The sequence below is a fragment of the Pseudophryne corroboree genome, chromosome 3, assembly GCF_028390025.1.
Source record: "Pseudophryne corroboree isolate aPseCor3 chromosome 3, aPseCor3.hap2, whole genome shotgun sequence".
Lineage (NCBI taxonomy): Eukaryota > Metazoa > Chordata > Amphibia > Anura > Myobatrachidae > Pseudophryne > Pseudophryne corroboree.
Genome location: NC_086446.1, coordinates 405,004,701 through 405,014,057, shown reverse-complemented (window position 1 = coordinate 405,014,057; position 9,357 = coordinate 405,004,701).

Genomic DNA, 9,357 nt, shown 5'->3' with positions numbered 1-9,357 from the left:
CGGTAACGTGTACATGGGAGAATCCACCAATAGTTGATTCTTCAGTGTCCAAGCTTACCAAGAAATTAACCATACCAGTGCCAGCAGCTACTACGCTTAAAGACCCTTCAGATCGCAAGATAGAAACTATGCTAAAATCCATGTATGTAGCAGCAGGGGTAATGCTGAGACCTGGATTGGTTGGCATTTGGGTCACTAAGGCGCTCATAATATGGCTTACAGAACTCAAGTCTGCTTTACATGACGAAAACCTAATACTTCTTGTAAATCAAATGAGTGAAGCTGTAGAGTATCTCTGTACAGCGTCTACTGACGTCGGTCAGCTCACTTCTCGTATTTCATCGTCGCTACTTACGGCACGAAGAGCACTCTGGCTGCGTGCTTATCATGCGGAGGCAGAGGTCAAACGAGGTATAGAGGCGTTGCCTTACGATGGAAAGAAGCTGTTTGGTCCTGAATTGGACGCATGGATTGCTGAGGCTACGGGAGGTAAGTCTGTTTTCTTACCATTGCCTCCACCGGTATCAAGAAGAAGGTATGCTGGACCTTCGTTCAAATCTTTTAGACCTCAGCCCTTTCGACAGCCACGCCTGCTAGACGTGGTCGAGGACGTGGTTTCCAACAAACCAACACAACTCGCCAGGACGCTAAGGTTACCGACAAGCCAGTGGCATGACGGGCTACCAGCCCATCTCGGTTCTCCGATTGTGGGAGCACGCCTTCAGACGTTCCACTTGGCGTGGTTCCACACATCCGCGGATGGGTGGATCCGCAATTTAGTGTTAAAAGGTTACAAAATAGAGTTCGACTGTCTTCCGCCTCTGCGGTTTTTCAAGACAGGATTGCCTCTGTCGGACGACAAGAGGACTGTTCTGCAAATTGCCATTCAGTCCCTACTGGATTCGGCAGTTTTGATTCCGGTCCCTGTACACCAACAGGGTCAGGGTTATTATTCAAGTCTGTTTGTGGTACCAAAGCCGGATGGCTCAGTCAGACCAATATTGAACTTAAAAGGTCTCAATCAGTACGTAACTTACTACAGATTCAAAATGGAGTCTCTGCGGTCGGTGATTGCGGGGTTAGAGCCAAAGGAATTTATGATGGCGCTAGATCTCAAGGATGCGTACTTACACATTCCAATTTGGCAGCCTCATCAGAAATTCTTACGGTTTGCAATACGCCAGAACCATTACCAGTTTCAGGCTCTACCGTTTGGCCTGTCATCAGCGCCTCGGGTATTCACCAAAGTGATGTCTGTGATGATAGCTCATCTCAGATCCCTGGGAGTGACAATAGTTCCGTATTTAGACGATCTGCTCATCAAAGCTCCGTCTCAGCAGATACTTCTCCAACATGCGCTGCTAACATACGATGTACTGGTTCACCACGGTTGGATTGTCAACTTCAAGAAATCACATCTAATTCCGTCTCAACGCCTTCAGTTCCTAGGTATGATTCTCGATACGGTCAATCAAAGAATTTACCTACCACAGCAGAAAGTACAAATTCTACGCCATCTAGTACAATTAGTGCTCAAGCCACGCACAGTGTCGGTACACTTGTGCATTCGCCTCTTAGGCACAATGGTGGCAGCTTTCGAAGCGCTTCAGTTCGGAAGATTTCACTCTCGTCCATTTCAACTAATGTGCTCGCCCAGTGGTCGGGCTCGCATCTGCAGATTCACCACAGGGTGAGGTTGTCGCCAAGGGCAAGAGTATCTCTGCTCTGGTGGCTCAGGGAACACAATTTAACCGCAGGAAAACGGTTCGGAGGCTGGAATTGGATAATTCTAACTACGGACGCCAGTCTCAGAGGTTGGGGAGCGGTAATTCAAAATTGTCACCTCCAGGGTCTCTGGGCGGATCACGAAAAATTGCTGTCTATAAATGTCCTGGAACTCCGCGCAATTTACAATGCGCTACGACAAGCAGTGCACATGCTTCGCTCTCAGCCTGTCCAAGTGCAGTCAGACAATGCGACGGCGGTCGCATACATCAACAAACAAGGAGGAACGAGAAGCCGCATGGCAATGCGGGAAGTAGCTCGAATCCTCAATTGGGCGGAATGCCACCAGGTGATATTGTCGGCCGTGTTCATTCCGGGAGTGGACAACTGGGAAGCGGATTATCTCAGTCGTCGGGATTTTCATCCAGGCGAATGGGCATTAAATCCAGAAGTGTTTCACATGTTGGTTCAGCTATGGGGTTATCCTCAGGTGGACCTGATGGCGTCTCGACACAATCACCAAACGTTCCAGTATGTGTCCAGAACAAGAGATCCAAAGGCAGTGGCGGTGGACGCTCTCACTGTCGCGTGGCCGTACAGTCTTGTGTATCTGTTTCCACCGTTTCCGTTGCTCCCTCTAGTGCTAAAACGGATCAAAAGAGAGTCGGTCACAGTCATACTAGTGGCGCCTCATTGGCCTCGGAGAGCTTGGTTCTCGGATCTCCGAGGACTACTCGCAGACGATCCTTGGGCGCTCCCACTACGTCCAGACCTGTTACAACAGGGTCCGTTCCTTTACCTCGATTTAGCGCGGCTCCGTTTGACGGGGTGGCTGTTGAGACCGCCATCTTAAGAAGAGAGGGCATTCCAAATTCAGTTATACCAACCATGTTACGAGCTAGGAAGCCGGTTACGGCAGCTCATTATTACAGAATATGGCGTGCCTATATAGGTTGGTGTGAAGCTCGGAAATTTCCAACATCATCTTTCAAGTTATGCCGCCTTTTGTTGTTTCTACAAACAGGGTTAGATGGAGGACTGCGTTTATCTACACTAAAAGTGCAGGTATCTGCTTTGTCAATTTACTTTCAAAGACGATTGGCTCTATTGCCGTCTATACGCACTTTTCTCCAAGGTGTCCTCAGAGTACAGCCTCCATTCATTCCACCTACAGCGCCATGGGACTTGAATCTGGTTTTAGAGTTCTTACAGTCAGCATGTTTTGAACCCTTACAACAAGTGGATATAAAGTTTCTCACTTGGAAAACAATTTTTCTTCTAGCCTTAGCTTCAGCAAGGCGTGTTTCGGATTTGGGTGCCTTGTCATGCAAGTCACCGTATTTGGTGTTTCATGATGACAGAGCGGAACTTCGGACGAATCCCGCTTTCTTACCAAAGGTAGTGTCATCTTTTCACATCAATCAACCAATAGTAGTTCCTGTGTTGACGGCACATTCTGGAACTCTGGATGTGGTACGCGTATTACGCGTTTATGTATCCCGAACGTCTTCAGTTCGTAAGACGGATACGTTGTTTGTTCTCTATGATGCTGCCAAGATGGGTTGGCCAGCGTCTAAACAAACCTTATCCAGATGGATAAAACTGACCATACGTCAGGCTTACCTTCATGCTAGGTTACAACCGCCTACGTCAGTAACCGCTCATTCCACACGTTCTGTGGGAACTTCATGGGCAGCTGGTCGGGGAGCTTCTACGACGCAGCTTTGCCGTGCGGCTACATGGTCTTCAGTGCACACGTTTGTGCGCTTTTACAAGTTTGATACGTTTGCGGCATCAGCATCTAGCTTTGGCCGCCTAGTGTTACAAGTGCCAAACAGCTCTCCCGCCCACGGGGGAAGCTTTGGTACGTCCCAAGAGTACTCCAGTGACCCCTAGTGGATGATAAAGAAAATAGGATTTTGGTACTTACCAGGTAAATCCTTTTCTTTGAATCCATAGGGGGCACTGGACGCCCACCCAGAGCAGTTTTACCTAGTTGTGGTGAGTTCTGAGGATCTTATGGTAACACACTTTCACCGACTGGTTCAAATTACAAGTGCTGGTTAGGGTGTCAACTGTTTAGTTGTCAGTAACGTTATGTGTCAACTTCGTTATTGTCCGTTATGTTATATGTAATACTCCATTGTCAACCTCTCTATAGTTCCTGTTCGGCTCAGTAAAAAACACTGAGAGGTACTGGGGGATATGGAGGGGTGGAGTGTTCTAAATTTAAATATTCAGTGCTGTTCCTACGGAAGCCCGTCCATATCCCCAAGAGTACTCCAGTGCCCCCTATGGATTCAAAGAAAAGGATTTACCTGGTAAGTACCAAAATCCTATTTTTACTTGTTCAAGTTAAAAGTGCAGGTGCCTACTGGTGTTGTTCTGCTGTATGTTAACTGTGCATTATAGAGCAAAGTGACAAACAGGTATGTACAATCACATGTAAATCACAATGTATATAGTTGTCTACCAAATTGGTTGCATTTTGTTCTTAGAGGTCATGAGGATTTTAGTTTGTAAAATATTTACCTACGCTGAAATACACAGATGATTGGGAATGTAAGGAAGGGACGATGTTTTCTGTTTTGTCGGTGGGTTGTTTCCGTCCACAGATGCTTTGAGATAATACTCTTCATCACATTTGTTTGCATGATGGCTGTTTTGATATTGTCATTGTCTTTCGCTGTTTTCAATAAACATATTTTGCACTAAATTTGCTTAAATACCACCGCTTTTCATCTCTTTGTGATTATACTTGAAATTACGTAGCGAAGCACGGGTATTCAGCTAGTTATTTACATAAACTGGGCCTGTGGGTCTTAAAAAATGTACTTTGTTTAAAAAGCAGCCTTAGCCTTTAACCACTTGCCTGGCATGGTCGCTTCAGGTGCAATCACACTAGGCTCCCTCTGCTTGCTAGTTCCTTCCCCCCTGTGTCTGCCGTGCTGCCGATCACTGCTATTCGGTCAGCCATGGTAAAAAAGCAGCCCGTCACCTTCCCTGCGGAGCTCCAGAGGCTGCAAAGAGGATCACATGATGGGAAACTGAAGTTGCGATGGCCGCAATGTTCTGATAATCGATTGACATGATGTTCCGATCATCAATGTTTTTACCGATGTTTTAAAGAATGTTTTTAATGTTTTGGGTTTTTTTTTAAGAAAATTGTTATTGACATACTTTAAATAAATGTTCTTAACCTTATTTAATCATAAAAAAATAATTACAGTTTCTGAGTGTATTTTGGAAAAAAATATTCGTCAGTATCCCAACAGCAGTATCATTCCCCTTCAACATTTTACACATGAAAACTGGTACAAATTAGGGAAGGGGGTGTGGCCACGCCCCCTTTCCTATACTTTCAATGTTAATTTGGAGAGTCAAAAATCGGTACAAAGCCCTATTTGGCAGGTACAGACCATAAAAAAAGGTACAGTTGGAGGGTATGCAGTATCCCGCCCAGCAGAATGTTCCAGCGGGGTGAGCAGTATGAGTCTCCGTGCGGACAGGTTCTATTTCCACGAGTGGAAATAGCCCCTGTGCGTCGGTATTCCGGTTGGCGGCATTGCCGGCTGGCGGAATTCCGGCACCGGCATCCTGTCCGCCAGGATCCCGACAGCTGGCAAATTGAACGGATCCCAAGTGGTTAAGTCCTACTAAGAAATGGAAAAATGTAATAATTATGTCTTTGGAAGTCTACAGATTTTAGATCTAAAGCTCTTTGATTTTTTTCAAGTTCGGCAGACAGAAGACTCTGTCAGAGTGTGACCCATCACTTATTGCTTTTGTCTTGCTGCAACACTAGAATATAACAGCTGCCTTCTTCCCTGCCCTAAAGAGATCCATTCCACATTTCCTGCCTAGCAACACTCTATAGCCATCTCACTCTCTCACAGATCAAACACAAGCAACACTTTAAAAGCTTGAAGTACTGTAGTCTTGCACTAGATGCTTTTTTTTTCAGTACTAGACAGTTGTAGTAAACATTTTTATATAATACTGCTGAATAGTTATAGTTCATCCATATTACAGAAACATGTGAATGTCACATACCTCCCAACTTTTAAAGTTGGGGAATCTGAACAAATAAATGTGTATCAGCGGCTGTTTAGTACAGAAGCAGAAGGTGTGTACATGCATCATGGGGAACAGAACACTGCCCCCTGTGTTTTCCCCTCCACTAAAGGAAGATTCAGGGTATCCGGACTCTAGGTCGACACCAATTAGGTCGACACCAATTAGGTCAACACCTATTGGTCGACACACCTTAGGTCGACACGGACAAAATTACGACATGGAGAAAGCTCTACATGAGTTTTTCACTTTCTTTTTCTTTTTTTTTTTTTTTACCTAACCTCCTCTTCCCTGAGGCCTAAACCTAACCATCCCCCATTAGTGCCTATGCCTAAACCTAACCTCACCCCAGTGCTGCCGGCGTCGGTCTCCTGATCCTGTCAGGATTCCGGTATCGGCCTTCCAACTTCCAGGATCCCAACAGCCAGCATCTTGACGACATCCTCCCATATACACAGCAGGTGAGCTCACTACTCAGAAGCCCAGTACCTATTCCTCCCAGAGCAGCACAACAGTGAACAAAATAATATGTTATGTCAAGTAACCCATGGCGAGTGATTACAATTTAGCTGGGAGCAAGTAAAACTCCATGGGGGTAATTCTGAGTTGATCGCAGCAGGAATTTTGTTAGCAGTTGGGCAAAACCATGTGCACTGCAGGGGAGGCAGATATAACAAGTGCAGAGAGAGTTAGATTTGGGTGGGTTATTTTGTTTCTGTGCAGGGTAAATACTGTCTGCTTTATTTTTATACTGCAATTTAGATTGCAGATTGAACACACCACACCCAAATCTAACTCTTCCTGCAAATGTTATATCTGCCCCCCCCCCCCCCCCCCTGCAGTGCACATGGTTTTGCCCAACTGCTAACAAATTTGTTGCTGCGATCAACTCGGAATTACCCCCCATGTCTGTTCTATTGCTTTGGGTTCCATGGGCTGCTGTATAGTATATAATATTACTCACTGCGCTGAAAATGTGTTACTTTGAAAACAAAATATGACTTGGAATACACATCGTAATACAGAAATAAGAACTGATGGCAAAGCAAGTGAGGGCATTATAGAGGATTGTGTGTGTGTGTGTGTGTGTGTGTGTGTGTGTGTGTGTGTGTGTGTGTGTGTGTGTGTGTGTGTGCAGGGGCGGATCCAGAAAAAAATTACAGGGGGGGGCACCATAAGGGGCGTGGCTTCATTGGAATGGGCGTGGCTTCGTTGGAATGGGCGTGGTATTGCAGGAAAAGACTACCTTATACCCCAGTTTTGCAACCTGCACGCCCAGACGTTGGCCACCACAGCAAAGAAAAATAATCCTGACTCATGCCCCTTACATTATTTGTCATTTTTCCTCCTTATAGTAATGCCCAGTATACATTATTCCACATACTGCAATGGCCCTTAGACATTATTCCACACACAATAATGCACATGACACAATATGCACACACTGTAATGCCCCAGACACATTATGCCACACACCGTAATGCCTGTGACACATTATGACAGGAATCGCAATGCCCGTTATACATTATGCTACACACTGCACTGCCCCTGATACATTATAGCACATACAATGTCTGTGACACATTATGCCACACACTGCAATGACCTTGAGACATTATACCACAATGCCCGTGATATAGTATACCATACACCGTAATGCCTGTGACACATACCGCAATGCCCGTTATACCCTATGCCACACACCGCAATGCCCGTTATATATTATGCCACACTGCAATGACCCTGAGACATTATACCACATACCACAATGCCCGTGATATAGTATACCACACACCGTAATGCCTGACACATTATGACACACACCGCAATGTCCGTGATACATTATGCCACACACTGCAATGACCCTGAGACATTATACCACATATCACAATGCCAGCGATATAGTATACCATACACCGTAATGCCTGTGACACATTATGACACACACCGCAATGTCCGTGATACATTATGCCACACACCGTAATGCCCATTACACATTAAGTCCTACAGTAAGGCTTCTAATTACTTTTCAAATACCTGCTCGTTGCCAGGGGTTTCATGCTCTTGGTTCCATGCACGGTGCCAGGGGTTTTCATGCTCAGGGTGTCATGCTCATTGCCAGGGGTTTCATGCACTGGGTGTCATGCTCGTTGCCAGGGGTTTCATGCACTGGGTGTCATGCTCGTTGCCAGGGGTTTCATGCACTGGGTGTCATGCTCGTTGCTAGGAGGTAGTCCTTGTTGCTAGGGCTGTGCTCCCAGTGCCACATATGTCCCCAGTGCCAGATATTCCCCCACGGTGCCAGGTACTCACATGCCCCCAGTGCCAAATATAGCCCCCCCCCCATGTGCCAGGTACACATATACCCCCAGTGCCAGATATTCCCCGACAGTGCCACATATGCCCCCAGTGCCAGATATCGCCCCCCCCAGTGCTATATATGCCCCCAGTGCCACATATGCCCCAGTGCCAGATATTCCCCCCCCAGTGCCACATATGCCCCCAGTGCCACATATGCCCCCAGTGCCAGATATTCCCCCCCCCCAGTGCCATATATGCCCCCAGTGCCAAATATGCCCCCAGTGCCAGATATTCCCTCCCCAGTGCCATATATGTCCCCAGTGCCAGATATTCTCCCCCCCCCCTCCCTGCCAAATATGCCCCCAGTGCCAGATATTCCCCCCAGTGCGTCCCCCCCCCCTTCCTCCGCCGCCGCCGCCGCCGCCGCTGCTCCCCCCGCTCCCCTGCTGTTAGGAGGGACACGGAGGGCACAGCACAGTGCACGCCTCCCTGTGTCCCTCCTGTGTCTCCGGCGGCCGCGGGTCACTGTAATAAAGGAAGTGCTCACGAACGGCACTTCCTTTATGAGACCAGCGGCCGCCGGAGACCCAGGAGGGACACAGGAGAGGCGTGCACTGTGCCCTCCGTGTCCCTCCTAACAGCAGGGGAGGAAACGAGACCGCAGACTGACATGCGGACGCTAGTCCGCATGTCAGTCTGCACTAAAAATGACAGGGGGGGCACGTGCCTTGGTGCCCCCCCCCTAAATCCGCCACTGTGTGTGTGTGTGTGTGTGTGTGTGTGTGTGTGTGTGTGTGTGGACATGTTGTGGTACAGTTAAATCAGGGACGGAGCGAACCAGAAAGGGGGCGTGGCCTATGAAAAGGGGGGGGGGAATGCCATGATCGTGATCCATCCCCCCCTCTTTCATCACTGATGGGGCATGCCCAGAGCTCTGAGAGCTGCTGGCATGCCCACTGTCCCACTATCTGCCTGCGGGTGGGACAGCGGGACAGCCCCAAAAAACAGGACTGTCCCACGAAAACGGGACAGTTGGTAGGTATGCAGAACTATATATAGTTTTTTATATATTGTGATGGGATGCGGTTAATTTCCCGGCTGTCGGGATCCCGGCGTTCAGGCTATTGACAGCCGGTGAAATGCTGGTGATCTCAATCCTGACTCCGCTTGTCAGGATCCCACCGTCAGTCTCCTGACTGCCGGGATCCCGAACAGCGGTAAAGCATACCGAACCTATTGTGATGATATTGGGATATG